At 31.5% G+C, this 19,415-nt stretch overlaps 1 protein-coding gene and 1 pseudogene across 1 annotated transcript in view; one reads left to right on the top strand and one right to left on the bottom strand.

Moving 5' to 3' along the window:
* Positions 1–9,102, bottom strand: part of LOC133188251 (RRP12-like protein) — a 28,993-nt pseudogene extending 19,891 nt beyond the window's left edge.
* LOC133188593 (RRP12-like protein) overlaps positions 1–19,415 on the top strand; it is a 387,635-nt gene that overhangs the window by 225,786 nt on the left and 142,434 nt on the right. The gene's annotated exons all lie outside the window — the stretch shown is intronic.

Below are 19,415 nucleotides of genomic sequence, written 5' to 3'. Positions count from 1 at the left end.
GTTTTAAGACACACAGACAAACAGAGGTTTTTGTAGTTGAGGTAAATATGAAATTCACACCTGTCCAAATAAATAGAATCATTGATGAGGATAAGCAAGATAATCTGAATACAGAGAAACCAAGGCTGGTATGTAAATTGGTATGTAAAGAACAAGGTACGATTTTAGTACAAATCTGACCCTGAATTTTTCTGAAATATGAAAGTGACGTAAGAAAGTTAAACTGCTTTCTGAGTCATTAAAATTATATGCAGTGAGAACATACAAATTGTTTTTCTCATATGACCTCTTAGAGGCTAATTATGACGTCGTGAACTTGTGCATTTTCCCGTATTTTCAATTTTCAGTGGGATTTACTCGCAGACAATATAGAGCACAAGCATTGCCCACAAAAATTTTCAGAAATATGATTTTTTCAAGGATTTTACACAAGATATCTAAAAATCGCAGTGGGCGTGACGGGTGTGGACACTATTTTCTTAAGGAAAATAACCTCAGAAATGTGTCATTTTGAGGCTTTTTTCTGTTAAAAACTTACCAATGTACATGTACCAAATTAATGACCTCATATTTCCAGAATGGTCCTCCTTCATGCTGTATTCTTTCACGATTTATTACATTCAAATACTTAACTTACATTTAAGCCAATTCCAAAACTTTTTGCAAACATTTAATTTTAAGGACACTATAAAGCCCAAACCGTACCTTCTTCTTCAGCAGCAAGCCTAACATACTCACATGTACATGCAGCAAACACATTCAAGATAAAATGTGACACAATTAAAGACAATTAACCAGCTGCTGATACTATGACTATAAATAGATTAAAAGAAATAGAGATCAATGTGTTCAGAGATTCACCTTTCAGGTTGAGATCAGTCGCGAAGTAAGGAGTTGATCCTTACGTCGCGGGTTCGAATCCCACTGTTGGAAGTGGAGACCGGTCCTTCGGATGAGACCGTATAAACCGAGGTCCCGTGTCGCAGTAGGTGCTGGCACGAAAAAGATCCCTCATTGCTCCATGGCCGTAAGTGCCGAGTATAGGACAAAATTTGCAGCTCTCCACCGGCAAGTGGTGGCGTCTCCATATGAGTGAAAAATTCTCGAGAGGGACGTTAAACAACATACAATCAATCAATCAGTCTCTCTTCTTCAGAATCACTGTCTCTCTCCTTCTTCTTAGCCCTCTCCTGAGTCTTCTTTATGTTCACAAGAACCTTTTGAATACTCGGAGGTGACATACCAAAGATTGTCTCGTATCTAAAATAAGAAAAAGTTAACATGTGACATGGCAATTATCAAGCAATTATGCAGCTATATTTTGTGTGTTTGTGTGTGTAGATTTATGAAGGGAGATGTAGAGATGATTTTGATTTGTATATGCATGAGTTTAAATTAGGGATGTCAACGAATAGTTGACTATTCGACTATCAGTCGGATGGACCACTGATCGAATAATGAAATGACATTCGAATTTTATTATAATCCAGAGACAGTCGATCAGATGATTTTCCTCAGCTTCTCCTTTCCATGCACATATAGAAAGCTCAGTAATTGTAAGTGTTGCATTATTGCGATAATTATTTGTCAGTAACTACCTGTGTTGTTTTTGTCATAAATTACCCACCAATATACTGGATTTTGTTTGTAAAGTTATTAATTGGTCTTGATCTTATACCATGTATCAATTATCTTTTATTTTTAAGATTGCTCAAATGCACAGAACAAACCATAGCTGTGACATGTTTGGACACTTCGATAAATATTAAAACAATTAATTTACATTTTAAACTGTATAAGGCCATTTTGATAGCAGGAGTAATCAATAATTGAATTAGCAGTTTCTAACTGTTTAACAATTTCACAGGCACCTGACATGTAGATAGTGTGAGATTCCCCCCTCCCCCAATTTATTACGTAACAAGCTTTAAAAAAAATATCGGCTGGCAATTTTTAATGTTACTAAAAAATAACTGCATGTACAGACCGAATTATGAATTCAATTGAAAGGGAAATCATACATTCTGGCGAATTAGGTTTCTAAATCTATTTCATATAATCATGCTATCCACGAGTTACGTTGCATTCATTTTGATGTTAATTTTTAAATAGAAGTAAAAGGGTTTTTTGAGTTATAAATACATTATGCATCAGTGAAGGTTCAAATAAAATTTTATTTTCAGAAAATGTTCTGAATATTCGACTATCGTTTGAATAAGGCAATCTATTAATCGACTAAGGAAAATAAATATTTTGACATCCCTAGTTTAAATGAAGAGAACTAGTTGTCTTCATGTCTTTGAACAAGAGGCCCATAGTCTGGGATGCCATGACCCTGCTGTACTTCTTCGGCAGATTTTTTTAAAGAATATTTCCTTCCTTATATCCATGAGAATACATTGTCGTGAAATCTATATCGTGGACCAACCCAGAAAGGGGTTAACATGGTTAAAGAAACTTGAATTCCACACAACATTGCGATGCTTTGATATCAATATGGTCAACATGGCTTTACTGTTCTAGGGAAGATTATTAAAAGACTATTCTTCTTGTATACAAGATTTATCTAAAATTCTATTGCTGAATTTAGCCCCATCCTATCCCTGAGTTTCTTTTTAGTGAAAAAGAATTCCTATCAATTAGTTTTACCCATCATGAGTCCTTAGTTTTTAGGTGATAAAAGTAGTAGTAAGAAGACAAAGTCAACTTATTTTTGCATTTTCCTGATTATCTTCTTTGGAAGGGGGCACGACTCTTCATTCGAAAAAAAAAATGAACTTCCATCCCCTAAAGGACATTTTGTGCAAAATTTGGTTGAAGTTGGTCCAATGGTTCAAGAGCAAAAGATGCAAATGTGAAAAGTTGATGAACTTCAAAATGCTGACAGAGAACAAATTTTGATCAGAAAAGCTCACTTGAGTCTTTGCAAATGGTTCAGGTGAACTAACAATAAGTGGGGAAAAAATTTGAAAGTTTTACCCAAACTTCTTGATGACTTTAGCATAGATTTCTTTGGCCTTGAAGCTAAAATGATGCTTGCAGTCCTCCTTTTGAGAAACAAGACTGGACATCTAAAATGAACACTAATTCAGTGTTTAAAGTTACAGTGTACATATTGATTTTCATAACCTTACATAACTACATTGGACAACCTTATCAATATATTTTTAAAAAATCATTTATTTAATATTTGATAATAAAGTTAATGAAAAATAAAATTGATAAAGTAGGAATACAACATGTAGTACAACTATGTATGAACAGTGTATATCATAATAAAAATACTTTCATACTTCAGTATATGCATTATTTAGTTTGTTAAAACTTCTAAACAATTAATAATTTCAGTATGAGTAGTGTACACCTAAAGCAATGATTTTCATTGTTTCTCTGAGTATCACATTTACTTACAATCGGCTTTAAGTGCGGAGCCAGCACAGTGTCGGGGTAGGCAGATAACAGAACCTTCATGAAGCCCAGAGCCGCCTTAACCACTTCCCTTGTCTTTGATGTCAGGAGTAAACACAACTGCTCAACAATGGTCTCTAACAAAGGTGTGCCGATGGACTCTGTGTAATAATATAATTAATGTTCATTTAAATTGTCATTCTTAAGTACTTGTTAGACAATCACATGTAAATGTACATGAATATGCACTATACTTTATGTGTACTCATTTTAGCGTATTTTTAAATTTAGCACAGACATACATTGTAGGTTAGAGATTACTTCGCATAATTTGGAATAGGTACTGCCAGTTTTTTTTTTCAAGTAAAATGATATTTTCCTCTAAAATCAAATTTCACAAGTATTCATGAATCAGTGCAAAAAGCCATGCCAAAAATAGGAATTCCATGTACTAGATTCAAAAATACAATATAAGAAAAAAGCCATTTACTATAAGCCTTCTTTCTTTATATATTTTTTATTTTTATAATCAGCTTCTATATCAATGCCAATATATCACCAGCTGGTAAACTGACATTTGAACTCATAGAGTATCCTGGTCAGGGCCAGTAGAGTAGAGCTGACCATCTGTGGGGAACCCCCAAGTCCCGCCATCACCATTTGGAAGTAGTCCTCTAATGCCTCTGTAAGCAAAGGAATGTAAATATGAAGAAAGTTGTAATGTTAATGTTGGCTCTCTTGTTAATCAATAACATCTAAATGTATGCAAGAAATTTATCATTTATTAGACGTGTAAAAAAAATCTTATCATGCATACTACACAAATAACAATAATTAGAACTCATAAACCCCCCCCCCCCCCCTCCTCCGTCCACATTTGTATTCTTGACAAATTTGAACACTGCTCATTATTCATTATTATCATGTGCAAAAGCATATCAATTTTGAGCGACCATTTTCATTTTTATTCCATCTCATCTTGGCATGGCCCATTTCCACCAGTAGTTGGTAGGATTCTGATCGGGCCTTTTCTCCCATCTCCTTGGTACATAAAATTGCCTGGATGAAAGAGAAAATCTTGAGCATAAAATCACAAATTATCACTTAGATCAATGCGTGAAATTAAAATGCAAACAAAATCAGGCAAAAGTAGAAGTTTTATTATAATACATGTAACAAGGGTATATATAACAACTGTTTATATTTATGGTATGAAAGGTGAATAAATGACTTTTTATTTTTTATTATTTAAGTTTTAGACAAAATTTTCTTTTAGAGAAGTTTATCCCCCTTAGACTTTTGAATATATCTAACTTTTACTTCTGGTACAACTGCCAACAGGAAATCTTTCTCCTCCTTCTTCAGTAGTTTGAAGATGTTGATTAAACAACAGAGCCGAGGCTGAAAATTTAAAAATCATCCTTTTAATTTGTATTACACACAGAGATCTATCAGAGCATGTATGAAAGATTTCAACAATTATCTCTATATGACACTTACTCAAATTCTGAGACTAGAAATAAGCAAATTTAATTCTATTTTGTATCAACCATTTATTTGATCAACATTTGCCTTTTCAATGGTGAAACACCCTCTTCATGAATTTTCTTTTTACATTTATCACAGAATTAATTGATCAACTGTAAGAGAGGACAAGTATTCATAGAAGAAAACAGATGACATTTCATGTACATCACTTGATTGTATAAAACTGCTATACAGTCAAACTTAATTATCTCGAACTCAACGGGAGAACTGTAACATATCCTAGAATTTCAAACCAACATTTCCTTTTTTACCATGTGTAGTTGTACATGTAAGAAGGCATCACCAATTGCAGTGTCTGCTCTCTGTAGGTAGGTTTTGATGGTTTCTAGGACAGTCAGTCTAGTGGTGCTTTTGGCATTTTCTGGCTCTGTTGTGAACAGTTTGAACAGAATGGGGAGGAAATTCTTGGCAAGTCTGGCCACCTCTAACTTACTCTTTTCTGTAACCACAGAAATAAAAATACCTTTGTAGTTTGGATATCACTGGCATAATAGCAAAATGTTTACAAGTGCATTTGTATTGCATGTCATGACCTCCTACTAAACAATCACCTTTATGTTTATACTATAATTGTGCACTTATAAGGAAACCTTTCCATTTCAAAAGGACAATCAAGAATGTAAATCTGTTTCACATTTTGTACAATTACCTCTTCTATCTTGCCTTTGCTAAGTTCACTAAACTATTGAAAACTTATTCTCTTCTTTGCTGTTGCTGTTAAGTGTACAGTTAACTGTGAGATAACTTACCCTCTTCGTTACGCTTGTTGAAGAGTTTCTGGAGGCATGACCTCAGTTCTAAGATCTTGGTCACTGATGGCAAGAATTTTACAGATTCCTTTGAATGACTGAAAAAAATATTAAACGCCGATCTTGAAATCTCATAAGTCAATAGCTAATATCGAATGCTAAATTTATTTTTGATTTTGGGTCTAGTTTATGAATAATCAACACTTTACTTCAGAGTCCTACCAGTATTATGAATTATTTTCATTACTTACTACATGTACTCATACTAAGTTTTGTAGACTTGCGGTAAAGTATTACATAATATGCATACAATTACTGAAGTTGTAAAGTGGAAAATATCTAGGTAAGGAACTCATTTAAGCTTCCTGGTGAAGTTCAAAAAATTCAACATAGAACATTTGGAAAGGTCTTTCACAGATAATAAACATGTTGGGAATTATGAAATTCCTATCTTCATTCATTCAAAAGTTAGTACCAAAGTTAATTTTAAAAAAAAATCAAACTTCAAGGTCATGGAATTAGAAATGATCATAGTACCTTCTGAAAGGTCATGACATAGGTAATGCACATGTAAAATATGAAAGCCCCTTCTCCTCTCATTCAAAAGTTATGACCAATGTAAAAGATTTTTTTGTGATTGATACGAGACAGACAGATTAATGAGACTAAAAAAATTAATATCCCTGTGTTTTTGCAAAAGATATGGACAACAATGAGACAGATTTATAAAACAATATATAGAACATGCAAAGTCACTTGAGGATTATTACCTGAGTGAGATCTGTTGACTGGGTACAGAACCCTGTCAACAGAGACCAGATCTGTCGCTGAAGGGTGTCGAACGATTTACAATCAACCTGGTTAACAGTAGACTCTGCCTCCAGAGCTGTTAAAGTGAAAGCAATATCTACAATTATAATTAAACTGTTTTTTGGTGATTTTACAGAATGATATAGTATGTGTATATATGAAAGTAACCGATAAGAGGGGTATATACTCTCACTAAATTAAGCAGCATGTTTTTTTAAAATTCATTTTAGAACTCATAAAGAACTTCTAAATAATAGAGTTCATCATTTTTGGTGATCATTTTTACTATTTTTAATACTCTGTTTCCTGTAATATGTCTGTTTTACATGAACGTCAATCTTTCAAAACTCATTAATATCATACATGCACATATTAAGAAGGATTCCTACAAATGTACCAGAAATATACTTCAGTATTCAACAAATGCAATGATTTTATTCTAGATAGAGTTAAACAGTTGAGATTTTTTATTACTTCTCTGTCGAAGCAAGAAAGAAATAGGTTGTAAAGAACCCTAACTCTGTATTGCACACATTGTCTCTGATGACGGGAAGCAACCAGCTCCGTTGAAAACTATAGTCACTACTTGATTTAAAAAAAGAATTTAGAAAAAAAAATACACAGTACATAAAACCAAACATATACTGTCACGTAACTTATGATAACTTATTATAAATTTATCTGTTTAAAAATCATACAACAAAATTATTTCCCAAGACCTATAATATTACAGATCTCAATAATTAAATTATTTACATGTTTCATTTTCTAAATGTCCGCAAAAACATATTGTAAAGTTTTTTTTGAAACTTTCAAGACCACTGACTCTAAAATATAAATCTTTGTATCTGGAGCAAAAGGAAAAAAAGTGCATTTGTTATTCCTGTGTAATCTAAAAAGCCTTACTCATCTCCAATAATGTTCAGAGGCACAGCTTCTAAAATTAAAACCTGCCGAGGCCCCAGATACTTAATAGCAGCACCGACAGCATGGTCTAACTCCGCTTTATAAGGAGACCGGGGGCTGTCTCTAAGATTGGCTATTGATAATTGATAGATCTGAAAAAAAATATATGTCAGTTAGAATAGTCTAATAATGTAATTGAACTTCGCCGAACTAAAAACACAAAGGTGACATTATCTCTAGCCATTTTATCTGGACTAATGGCAAAACAAAAAGCTCCATCCATGCCGCTTTAATTAGTTTTCCAAAATTCAGAGCAATTTGCACTCATTCCTTAGACATTCCCATGTTTGTAACCCCCCCCCCCTTTTAAATAAAATTATTCATTACGCAGCTATGTTAAGGCTTCCCGAAGCTTTAAAATGCGCTCAAAACACAATATGCCATTGCAAGGTCGGTTTTGGTTTTAATTTATAAGTATTGAACTTTTGTACTTCCAATTTATATAAAGGGTTTCCTCGGCTATATATTAGCATATTTGTTATGGTATCACATGACTTTGTTGATCACGTGACGGTCATTTATAATTTTTTGAAGTGTTTCATATAAATCGCTTCGGCGCAGCTGATTAACACAATAATTATTAACATTTTGTTATATAAATAAACTCATTGTATCCTTGTGTATCCGAAATGTGCTTGGGAAAAGTCATAGTATTACTTGGATACAAAATATTTCCTTAGAATTTCAACTTACCTACAAATTTGAGGGTATTTTCCACACAATATCGTAATCTGTATTAAAACAAAGCCAACATACATTTTTCCCAAACAAGATTCAGTTAGAGAACAACCTCTTCTTACAGATTTCCACAAAAATTCTCAGATTAATCCTCATTAATCACCTGCGCCAGACTCTTTTATACACACAAAATAAATTCTACCTCCAACCACGGGTATAAAACAGAGTACGTTTCAAAAGTATATTTTTCATAAGCATTTTGAACATGATGAATTCAAGGGTAGGTAAGCGGTGTATTTTTAAAATATTCGGACATATAAGAATTAAAAAACCTTTAACGACCCGTGAATTTTGCAATAGCTATCTAGCATTTTACATGCAGTTTGAAATAAAGTGTAAAGTTCATGACACTCTCCCCGTCATAACACCCCAAGTTTGCAGTGACCTGACGTCATTTTCCATTATGACGTCATATTTTGGTAGTTCAGAGATGAGAAGTCACAGAGTGCACTGTCATATTCTACGGGAAGCCTTAACCTACCTGCGTAATAATAGCCTGAAGAGAAATGAAAATAAAATTGGAACACAATACTAACAATTAAGACTTAGTTAAAAGCAAGTTTTTCAAATATTTTACTCATAATTGTACAAATGTTATCATTAACAAATTATTTACCGAACTAGTTAAGAAATAACGTCTCATTTCCCCAATGTGTACTTTCTAACATTAACAAATCGGCCGCTCTTTCGACATGCTCTTATTAGGTCCTGGTCATTCTACTCTTCAGAATCACTGTCTCTCGCTTTCTTTTTTTGTGCCCCTCTCCTGAATCTTCTTTAAATTCATTCGAATGTTTCATACCATAGGGTTTGGTCATAGCAACTTGAAAAATAATGTGTGACATAGTGATTTACACCTTACATCTATGGATTTGTCTCGCATCGGATAATAAGCAACATGAAATCAATATTAAACTCTACATATCAAGGATAATTGTTTTGTAGAAGTATCATAAAAATATCAAGGATTTCCAGTGGGAGGAGGGTGGGGTGGCAAATACAATTGGTTTCTCTGCTTTTTTTTCAATACAAAGATTAGATGAATGAATTTAATAAATGAATAAATGCAAATATATTGTTCTTTCTGAATCAGAGGAATAGAAAGAAAGACTACAATCATTTATTTTAAAAGAAGAACAGTATGGTTTTTATTCAATCATGCATGCACGCACAAAATTTTATCTTTATACAGGTAGAATTGAACTAAATAAAAACTGTCAGAAAATCAGTCTGAGGGAAAATGTATGAAAGTTAGAATAAAGGGATATGATGTGTACATAGAAAAAAAATGCAAAAATATTAGAATTTACAATTTCTTTAGTGCTTGGGTGAAAACTAAAATGGAAATGTGAAGTCTGCTAAATCTAAACTGTTGGAGAAAAGATGAAGAAAATATGTTTAAAAGAAAAAAACTGAATGTAACAATTAGGAAAAAATCCTGCAGAATATATAATCGTATTTAATTTCTTATAATCGTCTGATCAAGGAAAAACCATGATAGTGAAAAGAAAATACATGTACATTGTAGTCAAAATAAAATTAAGACAACGAAAATATGTTTACAGGGACAAAAATGTGCAAATTTAGAAGGAAAAAATCCCTAACGAATTTCTGACGTTCGTCTGATTATGGGAAAAACTTAGATGGAGAGGAAAAAAATAAATTTTCAGAGAAAGGGCGGTTGAAAGAATACTAAGATAAAGAATTTGTTTAAACGGAAGAAAATGCAAAATTAGGGGAAAAAAAGCTAAATAAACTTAACTTCCGACCTCTGCCCGATCACTGAAAAAAGTCAATATCAGGGGAAAAGAAATACGAAATGCGAAAAAGTTTTAAACTAAAATAATACTTAAACTGAACATTTTTGTTGTAAAATGGATTAATACATTTTTATTGTTGCGGTTTTTTTTTTTTTGTCATTTGTTTTTCATCATATGAAATCATTATTCTAATCACTTTCAAAGAAAAAAAGATATCAGAAAAAGGTCACAATAGGTAAGATAGAAGATTGTTTAGGAAAATACTAAATAAATAATCTGTCTAAAGATATTTAGCATTAAACTTTTAATTACAAATCTAGGCTTTTTAATATATAAATGTCTGTTGTCAAACATATAACAGTTGACTTCAGAAGAGCAATTCAAAATGAAAAAAATGTGGAAAAGGAAGAAAGTTCTCAATGGAAAAAAGTACATGATGAATAAAATATGCAGAATCTTTAATGCCTGACGTTCCAGAATTAACCAAAATAAGGAAAAGAGAAAAGAAGGAACAATGTTTTTCGTAATAAAATGTAGAAATTTGCAAAAATAAAAGATCTCTATCTAATGCATTTTAAAATTTTAAGTGTTGTTTTTTTAACATTAATATTCTTGAGTACGATATTTTAAACAAATTCACCAAAAATGCATATTTTGATGTGGTCCAAAAGTAAATTTAAAAAAGATTCATAAAATACTGCTCAAAGGTATTATACTCTGTCACATTTGAATCTATTCTTTACTTTGAATGTATGTTTTGTAAACTTGAGTATTCGGTCGTTCAGATGCATGACTAATTCGGACATCGCTCGGAAGATAATATGCATGTAGATATGCACTGAAATCAGAGTTCATAGACGTTTCCATTAGTTAGGAGAAGGACTGTTAAACAAATATTACATTTATTGAAATTTTTCCCAACTCAGAAATATCATGAATTGTTAATATTCTGGTAACATTTTACATGCATAATTTTGATGTAGTATAAATGCTCATTATGTATAAATTATAAAAGACAGCAGCATAGACAGGTGGAGCTTGTAGTAACTGCTATATTTTACACACACACACTGAGTTCAGGAAGAAGGGAGAAAAAAAAGAAGCTCCATTAATCAAAGACATTATGGATAAATTAGTAGTTTAAAGGAAGTATTTCATTAGATACTTAATTCATGCCAGTACAGATAAATAATGTGTTTTCAGTTCATACATGTGTTTATTTTTGAGCTAAAAATATGACCACATTCAAATCCGATAATACCAAGCTGACTTCAAACGTCAAATTAAAGCATCAATTTCTGAGAATGAAGAAAGAAAAAGCTTGCAGTAATTTAAAACAATATTATGATTAAGAAAAGGCACAAAACGGACATGTCAAATAAGGAGACAGGGTCAACTTTGGTGTCAAATGAAACGCACTTAATTGCCTCTGTTTTTTTTTTTTTTAGATTGATCGACAACTTTTTGGAAACTGAGGCAAAAGACGCATTACTAGAGAAAATACAACAATGATTTTTCGAGGGGGGGGGGGGGCTATTTAATTTCTCTAATTATGGCCTTGACGTTTCGGTTTGTCACTATAAAATAATATAAGAATTTATGTATTATGAAAAGAAATCAATTAAGCGAATGGCTTTATTCTTGTAATTAACAACAAACTTCTATAATTAACTGTCCGAATTCATTTCACAGTAACAAACTTTTTTGTTGCTTAAAAATGATTAACTTCTTAGTTGTTAATCTTTGGGGGGCATTGACATTTCAAAATTGTAATTAGCAACTGAATTTTGGCTTTGAATGAGAATTTTTCAGGAAATAGATAGAAAGGAACTATTAGCTGTAAGAAACACCAAACAAATTTGTTAACAATATCTTCAACTTAGTTTTTTAAAAATTTAAAATTACAAAGAACTTGACAATACGATATTGAATTTATTTACTTATTTCAAAATATTACTAAGTATATTGCAAAAAATCTGATCAACAAAAAACTTGTTATATGTTTTGTTAGTCTTATATATACATGTATGCACCCTTCTTTCTAGTCCATCAATATATATAAACCCATTGTATGTTATTTTTTTTCCTATTTGTAGAAGTAAATCATAGTTTTTTTTTTGTGAACTTTGATATTTTATAAAGAAACACACCTTCGAGCTGTTTTTCTTCTATTTTCAATAATTTTAGAATTGTGTCTTATTCACGTAGGTAATTAAATAAAAGATGAAAATTCTATTTCAGCATTCACATATTGTTCCTTGAATTAAAAGTTTTGTAAATTGTTGATTTGTTAGGCCATTATTTAGGCCCTGCATAATCTATATTTTCCCGTTTTTCGCGTTAATGACAAGGAGAAGACGTGGGGTGTCCCCTTCCTCTTGTAACCAGGCCAGTTTTGGTCTTGTTTCCCCGTCAGAGTCTGTGTCGCTTAGAAGTTTATTCACACTGCAACTTACAATTTTTAGACATCACAACTGTGTATGGTAAAACTGGATCTGTCAGAGGCAACGAAAAAATAAATCTACACTGTATTTTTTATCACCTGGATAAATTTTCAAGACAACTTCAAGATATTTTTCGAAATGTTAACACATGCATTTGCAAATGCTTTCCCTAATTAATTAACAATATCTTAATCATGTGTATCTATCATCGGAAGGATACACTTAATAAAAGGATCACGATTTAATTGTGGGAATTAACCATTTAAACATATTACATTTTCAAAACTGGTCGATGTTCTCAACCAACCCATTTTAAACCATTGGGTTTTGAAAATAAAATACATGTATGTTTAAGATTGTAGATAAGAGAGGTTATTTCCAAATATCTTTCATTGTATTGACTGGACTGGAAAGAGGTTAGAATGACATAAAATTTACCAAAAGGCCATTTCTACAGAAGGGATTAGACCTTTTCACCATCCTGTGTATGCGTATATCCTAAAATTTATTTTAAAAGTTTTTATTCAGATCTTAGATTTTAACCCTGACCATTCACATGATGTTTCTGAGTGCGTCATGTTTCATATAAATCACTGGAGATCAAATTAACCTGCAGAGGTTAAAATAAGTACAACAGTGGATCAGCTTTTTGTTGCAGACTCAATGTACCTTGTGTATAAAATGACACTTATAAAAGAATAAACAATGAAATGTGGAGATACCGAATAGTATTCAAGCTCAAAGTCTATTAAAACGATTCAAATCGGGAGCAGAGCAAACACGGACCTCCAAAAACATCAGAGGTGGGATCAGGTGCCATGGAGAAGTGAGCATCCTCTGCCGACCGGTGTACTCCTTGTCATGATCGGAGAAATAACGGAAAAATCCGTCGATAATTCAGTGTGTAAATAATGGCCTAACAATTAGTATGAAAAACGTTAGTCAGCATTTGACTTAATGATAGGCTGTATTTGCTGACAAGGTCATTGTTATTAATAAACATGCAGTACAGGAAGGCGATTGTGAGGTAAACCAATATAAGGCTTTTCGAATTGTGACTAAAAAAATGATAGAAATATCCATGAACAATGAAGGTAGAGATAATCAAAGATTCACCTTTCAGGTTGCGATTTGAAGTGTTTCTGGTGACTCTCCTCTTCAGAATCAACGTTCTTCTCTCTTTCTTTTCTACTTTTTTGGACTTCTCTTCTATCTTTTTAATATTAAGAAATTTGCAAATGCTTGGAGGTGATATACTAAAGGTTGTCTCGTGTTTAAAATGTGTGACCATAGCAACTTGCGAAGTAATTTGTGAAGTTGTGGTTTACATGCTACATCAATCGAAGAGTTGTTTCTTATTGGGTTATTGGGTCAGTTACTCAGTATATGGGTATGTTAAGAACTACATACTTTTATTTAGATTAAAAGATGAACAGCGTGGTTATACGACCATGCATACTCTTGTACTCACAAAATTTTGTCTACCGGAGGTTTTGAAATAATAATGACAGCCGGAAAACCAAACGAAAAGTGAATAAAAACAAAATAAAAAGGAATGTGTTGTTCGTGGAAAAAGTTACATTATATAGAATCTGAAATGTCTTTAATGCTTGGAATAACTAACGTGGGAAAATGAAAAATGGTAAAACCGAACGGGTGAGAAAAAATTGTAGTAAAGTAAATATCTTTAAATGGGTGATAAAATATAGCAATTGAAAAAAAAAAAATCCCCAAGAATATAAAAATACTTGACATTCGTCCAATCATGGAAAAACAAGACTGAAACGAAAATAAATTACAGTCGAAATGAAATTAAGATAAAGAAAATATATTTAGAGGGAGGAAAATGCGCAAATTTAGGGGCAAAGTCCCTATAGAATTTTGATAACTGACTTTCGTCTGAATACGGAAAAAAAAACAAGATAGCGAGGGGGAAAATCGGAAGGAAAGGCGGTAGAAGAAAATTAATATTAAGAAGATATGTTTAAACAGAAGAAAATGCACAATTAGAAATTAAATATATATATATACAGATGTATAATTTATTTCTGACCTTCTCCGATCATTCAAAAGATTTAGACCAGAGGGATGAACAGAAAATTAAGACGAACAGAAGATATTTGAACTAAGAGAATGCAAAAATGAAAAAAAAAATATTATTAATTATTTAATATGTTTTTTTTTCACTTGTTTTTCATCAAATGAAATCATTATGCTTATCATTTTCAAAGAAATTTTAAATGTCAGGGAAAATTGATGCTATACAATTGAACAAGATCCTCTAAAGAAAATACTACCTTAATAATCTATCAAAAAGCATTATATGTACACTTTTTCATGAGTCAATACTTTATTATAACTGTTTTCTTCAAGTCAATTCAATTCACGATGAACACATTTATGTAAGATTATTCAAAAAAATCCATGGAATTTAAAATTTCATAAATCGTCTTGAACAAATAGCAAAAGTTACTGGTGAATTATTGTTATATACAAATATGCATATATGTTTTATTGACTTTAAATTGCCTGGAGAAAAACATTACAACAAAATTTACTGATAATATAAGCTAATTATATGTCAAAGACAATCGTAAGCATAGACATACGAAACCCATAATTATTGTTAATTATCGATACTTCATGTACTGAGATTTGAAAAAAGAAGGAGCGGAAAGAACATTTTACATGAGTAAATTAAGAATTTATGTTTGTTTTATTTGGTTTCCATAGCTTACCATCTGTTTTTGTAAAATGTGCATATCAAAAGCAGGAGAGAGATGGTGATTTTTTTTTTAATTGATATGAATAACTTCATATTTTATGCAGTAGTGAAAATCATTACCAGGAAGAATAAAAAATCAATGGTGTAACAACACACAGACTTGCATGTTCCCTTGTACACAAGATGACTTAAATGCAAAAAATTAGTTTTAAAAACTGAATGGCAGAAAGAAAATCAATTCAGAATGAAAATATGTTCAACAAGTTAAATATATAATTCATATAAGTACATTTTATTCTCAACCTTCAAATATCATGAATTTAGAATATCCTAGCAGTATTTTACATGAATAATCTTGATAAAGTAAAGAAGCCTATAATATATTAAATGTACACATATAAGGAGCTCACTGCTATTTAAGGATACTTCACATACTAAGTCTGGGAAGAAAGAAATAAGCTCCAATAAATAAACATAATAAACAAATTGAAAATTTAAAGAATACATTTTTTTGGTATTAATCAAACGACAGTACGGATAAATATTCTTTTTTTCCAATTCATACATGTCCTTATTTTCTGATGAATCAATATGAGCCCGTTCAAACTTGATGAAACGATTATACCAAGATTTCAAACGTCAAATTCAAGTGTATTTTTCTGAGAATGAAGAAATGGTTGCAATAATCTAAAAACAATGATATAATTTACATAGAGCACAAAGTGTACATGTCAAATTGCAAGTCAGGACCCATTTTGGTGCTAACACACTAAATTTCCATTGTTATTGTAAAGATTGATTGACAGCTTCTTGGAAACTTAGCCACTTTGCCAACTTATTAAGTAATATAGAAAGTACGAGAAAGAATTGTTTTGGAGGAATTTCCTTATTTATTTATTTATAGCCTGGATATTTTTATGTATCACTATAAAATAACGTAATTTGAATTTATGAATTTATTTCGAAAAGAAACAATTAAGCAGGTGGGTTTATTCTTGTTATTAACAGCAAGATTTTCCTCTACCATAATTGCCCACATTCATTTCTTTGAGCATGTAAATTTTCGTTATCTTCACATTTTTTTTTTCTCCATACATTTTTTTATTTAAAAATTTACCATCTCCTATAAGATGTAAATGTTTTGGGAATATTATTTAAAAGTTATGATATAGTAACCGAAGTTTGCTTGAAAATGATATTATTTTTTAAAGAATTCGTTGTTCATAAGGAAAAGGATCGTAAATAATTATCGGATTTAAGGAATACTAAGATTACTTGTTAACATTTGTTTTAATCAAGTTTTGGAAAATATATATAAGAATACAAAGAATTTCACTGTTTGGTTTTCGATTAACTCATATCAAAATTACTTCTTCAGCATAATGTGTTTGTATTTTGGTGGCAGACTATAAAATGTCTTTTTTAGTTAACATTTCGACCGTATTTTTCTAAACATATATATTTTAAATATCATTCAATATAGATAATCATTAACTGAACATCATGGATTCTGTTTTTGTTTTGTTTGTATAAAGTCCCTTTCGATAACTTTTCACTCATATTGTAACGCCACAACTTGCCGTTGGATAGCTCGGGAGGCCAGTAAGAAGTGAGGGATCTTTTTCATGCAATCACCTACTGCGACAGGGGACCTTCGTTAACGAGAAAGACCGGTCCCTACGTCCTGCAGTGGTATCCGAGCCTCATAAATCTTGTTAGTATAGTGTACATTCAATAATCTGAAATTATTATGTAGTATGCCTACATAGTCTTCCAGACTTACTTCATTTAAATGTGGTCGCCCGCGTGGCGCAGTGGTTATAGCGTCTGCTCTAGAGTCGCGGAGTAAGGACTTGATCCACTGTGGGATGTGGAGACCGGTCCTTTTGATGAGGCCGTATAAATCGAGGTCTCGTGTCGCAGTAGGTTATGGCACGAAAAAGATCCCTCACTGCTCTATGGCCCTGAGTGCCGAGTATAGGTCGAAATCTGTAGCCCTCCACCGGCAAGTGGTGGCGTTTCCATATGAGTGAAAAATTCTCGAGAGGGACGTTAAACAACAAACAATCAATAAATCAATCATTTTAATGTGAACATTGATTATTAGATCCAAAATACAGTAAGAGAGAGAAAATACAAATCAAGAATGTTACACAATTCCGTATTTTATGATCTTATCTATATTGCAATGCTTCTAAGGAAGGCTCAAGTCTTACCCAGGCATTAAAGGATTTCGTGCATTTGCTAAAATTAGAGAAGCTCAATTTAACTGATTTTTTGAAATTTTTGTATTTTATTCCTAAAATCGTATCTGTTATGAAAAAGTTACCACATAGCAAATTCAGAAGGATAAATAAAACTTCTGAAAAAGTTCTTCACCGTGGACTGGTTGTTGATATCTACTGTTGTATACATTGTCATATGTACATTGTATAAACAGACACGAAAGAAAATCATGTATTTCCTGTTCTCTACATGTAGTCTGAGAATATTCATAGGCACTAAATAGCTAACAGAAAAAATGTAAAATTATTTGATTTTTGAATAAAATCCATTATTAGCAGACCTTTTTGTATTCATATGAAGCAAAATGTATTCAAAACATACATCAGAAGAAGAAAATACTTGGTGTGCCTTAAACTCGACATTTAGTTATATCGACGACATATTTTCAATTAACAATAGTTGCTTCCATTCATATGTCGACTAGTTATATCCCAGTGAACGTGTTATAAATGTCGTTTTAACGATGTCATGTGCAATATTGGGGTAAGTTTCACCTTTCGATATTTCTGCAGTTAATTATTGAAATAAAGGACTTCATTTCAGACGTAAATTTCAAATTATTGATTGACAGAATTATTCGACAAATGCTTTTTCTTTAGCAAAAAAAAAAAAAAAAAAAAAAAAAAAAAAAAAAACTTTAGCCAAAGTTGTCTCGAAAATTTTGTAAATTATTCAATCCACGTGCACTGTGGAATAATTATCTTGTTTAAGAATATTAAACTCAATTCATATTGTAATATATTTGAAGAAATACATCTCCTTATATATATCTTTCTATTTGCTTTTAGAAATATCCGCTATAGACTCGGTACTGGGCCCGTAAACTCGAAGAACCAAAATTTCATACACACACGGTACAAAGCTATACATGTATTTGTGTGGCGATGTCTCTTAAATAAGTCAAGAAATGTGATAAAAAATAATTTAAGATAAGTAGAACATTTTAAGTTTGTTATATATAAAATATAAAAAGAATGATGGAAAGATTTTTTTCAGCTTAAGGTCCTGCTCCCTCTTAGTAACTAAGAAATGAATGTAAAATGATTTGATTGTGGAATTAAAATCAATTTAACAGGTTGATGAAGATCTGAAGCTATGTTTACAAGACAGGTATTATGCAGGAATATAAGTATTTCCTATATCAAAAATGTTATACGTTATCAAACTTTTTTTTTGGTGTCATGGATGAAAAATACCTTTATTTGTGCTGATATTTTCAAATCTACCGAAATATATTTACTGTTAAACATTTCAGTTAAAAGAATGTTTTTTCACTCGTATGAAATTGAAAAAAAAATCCCTAAGCAGATAAGATAAGATGCTTTTTGATAATATTATTTTGATTTAAACAATATTGGAAAAAAAAAATTGCATACATAATCACAAGAGAAACATTTATTACTTAAAAGAAGTTAAACAGATATAAATAATTATAGAATTTGATGAAATATGCTACCATTGTTTGTGTTTGTGCGATACTTGGTTTGCGTGTTAGTTGCGTTGATACGGAAATGCTATGTCTGATTTGTCTAAAGAACTGCTTTAATACATTGCAGTTAGTTTGATATTTTCTTAAAAAATGGAGGCTTACAAGGCGAGTAAAATCCCCCGATCTTAGAAAAGACACTTCTCAATTCTGAAAGTTCACGAAAACTTATATTCTTCAAATATTGTTTTGTAAATATAGTCTTTTAAACATTTGCTTCCTTTATTTCATTAAATAACTTATTGATAAATAATCTATTTTTCGCTTAGGTTTCAAAGGTTTCTGGAAAGAAAAAAAATAGATGTAAACATCTGAGTTTTAACTCAATGAACGAGAATCGAACTCGGTACCTAAAGATCAAAAAAATCTATCGATTGCACCTAGGTTGAAGGCCAAGGATCGAAGTAATTACATATACAAGTGATGACTAACCCTCAGTGGCATATACTATAAAAAGAAAAAGACACCAGCATTGAAATCCATCAAATATATGCA

The sequence above is a fragment of the Saccostrea echinata genome, unplaced genomic scaffold (assembly GCF_033153115.1).
Source record: "Saccostrea echinata isolate AGI-Se365-2 ecotype Australia unplaced genomic scaffold, CSIRO_AGI_Sech_v1 ptg000016l, whole genome shotgun sequence".
Taxonomy (NCBI): Eukaryota; Metazoa; Mollusca; class Bivalvia; order Ostreida; family Ostreidae; genus Saccostrea; species Saccostrea echinata.
The sequence above is the reverse complement of the archived record's forward strand: the minus strand, read 5'-3'. Positions and strand labels throughout refer to the sequence as shown.